The following is a 5864-nucleotide window of genomic DNA, read 5'->3' on the forward strand; positions in this document are numbered from 1 at the left end:
CCTCAGCCTCCCAGAGTACTGGGATTACAGGTGTGAGCCACTGCGCCCGGCCTATATATTCTTAATTGAAGTAAGGAGTATTGGGCTCCCCTCCAGAATGGTTGTACTGGGCTTCTAACACCAAGGCAAAAGAACTTCTCTGAGCCCACAGCCAGGCCAATGCTCGGGTCATCCAATTTCCTAAGTTTTGCCAGATTGTCTGCTGTAAAGTGATTATCTCATCATTGCTTTCATTTTCATTTCTTTGGTTAAGAGTTCAAACATCTTTACATGAGCTTGATAGTTTTTGGATTTGCTCTCTTGTGTATTGCCTGTTCATATCCTTTGCTCCAACATTATTTATAAGTAAAAGCCTAGCCCTCCCCAGTTTGGCATTTGGGGCCCCTAAACAGGCCCCCATTGCTAAAGGCTTACTTCTCACAACTGCCCTTTGCCCGTGCTGCCTGTGGGCCAGCAACAGTTCTTATGTCTTTGTCTTTGCTGTCCCCTCGGCTTGGAGGACATTACTTACCCGTAACCCCCAATCTAACATGTCACAAGTCCTAAATATTCTTTAGAACCCAGCTCAAATATCACCTCCTACAAGAGTTCCTTTATTTGCTCAGCTGGCATTGACCTTTCCCTCTTAGCTCCTACAGAGCTCAGCCTGTGTTTCTTGTTACCATTGATCACAGAACACCTTCCACTGTGGCTATGGATATGTGGGTCACCTCCCCACAAGGACAAGACATCAGGTTGTTCATGTGTACACAGAAAGATTCAAAAGAAATATTAAGACTTTTAAAATTAGTGAGGTGATTTTTACTTTCCTCTTTGTAGTTTTCTTTAGCCAGTGTTTTTAAACCATAGGTTGTAACCCCTAGTAAAATTAATTTACTTGGTAGAGATCACCTTTTTCTTTCATTTTGCCCTTTTGTAAGAAGCAGAAGAGAAAATAGAGTATATCACAAATAGTATCATTTTGTGAAACTTCTTACGATTTATATTTTTGTGTGAATGTGACTGGGAGGACATGTCAAGTGTATTTCTTACTGCAGGTTGCGGTCAGGAGAAGTGTGCTGTACTGTACATATATTGACATTATTTGTGTCTATTCCACGCATCCATCACTTTCCCCTGAAGCAATGACCCTAATACAAAAGAAAAGCAAAGCACAAAACCTAGGCTCAAATTGGCCACTTTTTAGACAAGTAACTCATGTTTCCAGGTGTCTCGTCTTCACCAGAAATTTCTTTACCTGTAAAACGGGAAAACAGCCCTTTCTCCTTCCCAGGGTTGTTGTGGACTCAAATGAGAGGCTGTTAGTGAAAGGCTTTTTTCAGTCATAAGGCACCCAGGAACCCAGCTATTCTTACTGCCTGGGCCACTAAGTCTAGACGAGTCTAGGTGGCTCTCTAGATGCTAATCACATAGAGATTAGATAATTTACCCATTATTTGGCATACATTTGTCTTATTTCACAACATGATTATAATATTCCCAAGGGAAAGATCTAGCATCTGTGTCAATTGATGTTTATCATAATATTAATGAAATTGCTACTGATTATTAATTTATTGCCATGTTGAGACTCTGCTCTAAGTACTTTGTTGGACTGTATTTATCTCATTTTATACCTGCAGTAATACTATGAAGTAGGTATATTTATTGTCACTGTTTTACACATATTAAACTGAGACACTGAGCCACTATTCTAGCCCCATATATTTTTTCTTCTAGCTCTTCCCATATGAATGTAAACAACAGTATGCTAGTTGCCCACATGGTTCAGGCCTTTTCATGAAGCATCTGGCCAAGGGCCATCAACAGCTCCCTCTCGGGCCCCCAGAAGCTAGGAGTTTCCCAAGTAGAAACATAGCCTGTCCCCTAACCCCCACACTCAGGGACACAGGGAAGGTGGGTAGTAATGCATAGCTGTCATGCTCAGTTTTATACGTACACAGTGACTGATAGAAGGGCCTTTTGGAGGTGGAAAGCGCAAGGGTGCTTAAAGAAGGAAGACCAGGGACCTGCTTCCTGAGGACCCTCCCAGGAGGCTTAGAGCTCAGGAACTGTAGTGGGTTGAAGAGTGTTCCCCAAAATTCATGTCCACCCAGAACCTCGGAGTGTGGACTCATTTGGAAATAGGGTCTTTGCAGATGTAATTAGTTAAGGATCTTGAGATGAAATCATCCTGGATTTAGGGTGGGACTTAAATTCAATGACTGGTATGTTTATAAGAGAAAGGAGAGAAATATTTGAACGCATAGAGATACAAGGAAGAAGTCCACGTGAGGATGGAGGCAGAGTAACGCTGTTATAAGCCAAGGAACAGTAGGAGCCACTAGAAGCTGAAAGAGGCAAAGAAGGATTCTTTCCTAGAGCCTTTGGAGGGATCATGGTATCTTGATTTCAGCCTCTGGGTGCCAGAACTGTGAAAGAATAAATTTATGTTGTTTTAAGGCACCAAGTTTGTGGAAATTTGTTATGGCAACCCTAGGAAACTAATGCAGGTTGAGTATCCCTTATCCCAAATGCTTGGGACCGGAAGTGTTTCCGATTTCAGATTTTTTCACATTTTGGAATATTTGCATTTACATAATGAGATCTTGAGGATCTAAACACAAAATTCATTTATGTTTCACATATTCCTTATATACACACCACTGTGCAGTTTCTCCAACAGCTTGAGTCTCTGAGCTATCAACATAAATGCTTCCTTTAAAAAAAAATTATCACCGTTGTCCACAGGGGTATCTACAGACCTTTTTGACACTTTCAACAATATTTTTATACCACAGAGAAAAACGAATAAGCAAAAAAGCACAGTAATGCCCATAGGTTGCGGCCCCATATGGGGCATCGTGTGGAACCTGCAGTTGGTGTCAGGCCTGCCTTCCTGCAGTTTTATCGCCCTTTGTGGGTGTGCGTGCCTGAAGGATCTGGGTGTGTGGGAACTGGGAGGGCCTTTTTCCCCTTGGGGATGATGAGTAAACTGTATGTTGTGTGCCTGCATTTTGATGACAACCACTCACGTGAAGTCAGGTGTGGAATTTTCCACTTGTGGCATCATGTCGGCACTCAAAAATTTTCGGATTTTGGAGCATTTAGGATGTCAGATTTTCAGATTAGGGATGCTCAACCCATACAGTATCTTAGCAGCAATCTGGGTGTGAGCTTTGCTCAAGAGCAAGCAGGGCTTGCCACTATTGCTACAGGCCCACAGTGAAGCCAGCCTGTGGCCTTCCTGTCCCAGGTGGCCTGTGGGAGCTCTGCAGAGAGCCATGGTGAGGGAGGCCGACAATCGTCTAGGAGAGCTCGGTGCCACTTGCAAACAAAGGAGATGGCTCCAGAACTCTGGGCTGAGCAGGTCAGGGAGGCCAGTGAGGCCCGTGAAGTAGCTAGTCTGCAGCGAGGAAAGGTTCATCTGGGGCCCTGAGTCTCCCATTCCTGATCCCTTTTTCTCCCCTGCTGCCCCCTTCCTTCCCTTTTTCCCTTCTTCCCTCCAAGTATACCTTACACTCTGCTCCTGATCACACTCAAATCTCCCTCCCCCAAATAAAGAGAACCTATTGTCTTTTGTGAGTGTAAGAATGGTGTATTAGTTTCCTACTGCTGCTTTCATAAATTACCACAATGTTAGTGGCTTAAAGCAAATTTATTCTTTTATAGTTCTGGAGGTCAGAAGCCCAAAATGAATCTTAAGGGGCTAAAACAAGTGTCTGAGGGACTGTTTCATTCTGGAGGCTCCAGGGGGAGAGTCAGCTTCTTGAATCTTCTAGCTTCTAGAAACTGGCATTTTTTGGCCTCTGGCCACATCATTCTAATCTCTGCTTCTGTCAACACTACCTTCTCTCTCACTGGCCCTCTTATCTCCCTCTAATGACTCATGTGATTACAGTTAGTGCCCTTGATAATTTAAGATAAGCTCTCCATCTCAAGGTCCTTAATGTATTCACATATGCAAAGTTCCTTTGCCTATAAGGTTACATATTCACAAATTCTAGGGATTGGGTCATGGATATCTTTGGGGGAACTATTGTTCAGTCTACCACAAATGTATACCCCTCCTTAAAGCATCTCCTTTCAAGTGCTAATCCCATTAAGGGGATTGCTAGTGGGGAACTCTGCCCTCAGTGAAGGCCACCAAAAGCAGGCCAATGTAGACCTTAGCCATTTGTGGGCAAGGGGTACAGCCCAGGGTACCTACCTGCTCCCTCTTTTGGGGCCAATCTGGAAACTCCTTCTGGAGTTCAGGTTATACCAGCTCCTGGCCTGCAAATTCCTGAGAATTCTGAGAGCTGGGAGGGGCCTGGGGACTGTGCCCTTCGAGAATTCAGAGGCCACTGGAATCAGGTCGCTCCTCAGGCATTTCCTGCCCCTCTCCTATGCTCCAGGCACTATCAGGAGGCCGACTTACAGAAAGGAACAAGGCAAAACGCCCACCCTGATGGAACTTAGAATCTGGTGGGGAACTGGAAGGATAAATTCATTCCAGGGAGTTGCTAAAACAGGAAAAGGATATGTTCGCTAGAACCCGAGAAGAATGATGTCTGTTGGCCTGAGAAGGAGCAGTAGGGATGATGGTGGTGGCAGCTGCTGTGGTGGGACCCAAGAGGAAAGTTTCAGACGGCTGTATCCTGAAGACAGTATGCCTATCAAGGATGGGAAGATATTTGGACAGAAAAAAAGTTTTGCCGAGTCATAATAAGCATAGTTAGGAATTGCAGACATTGGGCAGGGTCAGAACAAACTTGTGTAACTAGGAGAATAGCTAGTGAACATCCAGTCAAAAGCCAGGGGAGGTTTACAGTTTAGAGGTTGTAAGAAGGTTTACTTTTATTAATTTTTTTGAATAGATAACATTAAATTTTTACCATTGTTCATTTTGGATCAGATACTATACTTGTCACTTTACGGGAATTATTTCTTTAGATGTCTCCAAACAACACCATCAGGCAGGTACCATTATTCCATTTTACAAATGAGGAACTGAGGCTCCGTGAGATTAAACATCTGCCCAACTCACACAGGTAGTAAGAGGCAGAACCAGGGCTCTAACTAAAGTTTGTGGCCTTGCATTTAGTTTCTGCTTCTCTGTGTTGAACACAGAGTGGATGTGGATTTTATTCTGAAGGTAAAGGTGTGGAGAGCATGGAAAGATTTTAAAGCATAGGAGTGACAAGTTCAGCTCTGCACAGGGTGGAGGTTTTTCTCTATTTGGTGATAGTGGAGTCGGTGGGAGGGGGTGAGTGGGCAGAGAAGATCCACTGAAGCAGTGAGGCCCACACCTCTGTGCATCATGTGCCTTCTGCGTGACTTCCCCTCTGAGCTTCCTGTATGAACTCTTCACTTGGGGTTTTCTTTTTGAGACAGAGTCTCAGTCTGTCCCCTGGGCTAGAGTACCAAGGCATCATCCTTAGCTCACAGCAACCTCAAACTCCTGGGCTCAAGGGATCTTCCTGTCTCAGCGTCCTGTGTAGCTGGGACTACAGGTGCACACCACTACGCCCGGCTAATTTTTCTATTTTTAGTAGAGATGGGGTCTCTCGCTCTTGCTCAGGCTCCTCTCGAACTCCTGGCCTCAAGTAATTCTCTCACCTTGGCCACTCAGAATAAGAGTGCTAGGATTACAGGTGTGAGTCACCACCTCGCCCGGCCTTCACTTGGAGTTTTCTGCTTAAGCATATGAACTTTGGGGTCCTTGCACACTGGACAAAATCCCTGGCCCTGGCACTTAATAGTTGTGGGAACTTGGGAAAAATACTCCGAGCTCCTAGGCTGTGAAGTGAGGATGACAAAACATCTACCTGTCTTGAAGGCTTGTTGTGGTGATTAAAAGAGGTATGAAATATAAAGCATTGTCAGTAGTCACTGAGCTTAAT

This window comes from Propithecus coquereli, unplaced genomic scaffold (genome assembly GCF_000956105.1).
Source record: "Propithecus coquereli isolate 6110/MARCELLA unplaced genomic scaffold, Pcoq_1.0 Scaffold59, whole genome shotgun sequence".
Lineage (NCBI taxonomy): Eukaryota > Metazoa > Chordata > Mammalia > Primates > Indriidae > Propithecus > Propithecus coquereli.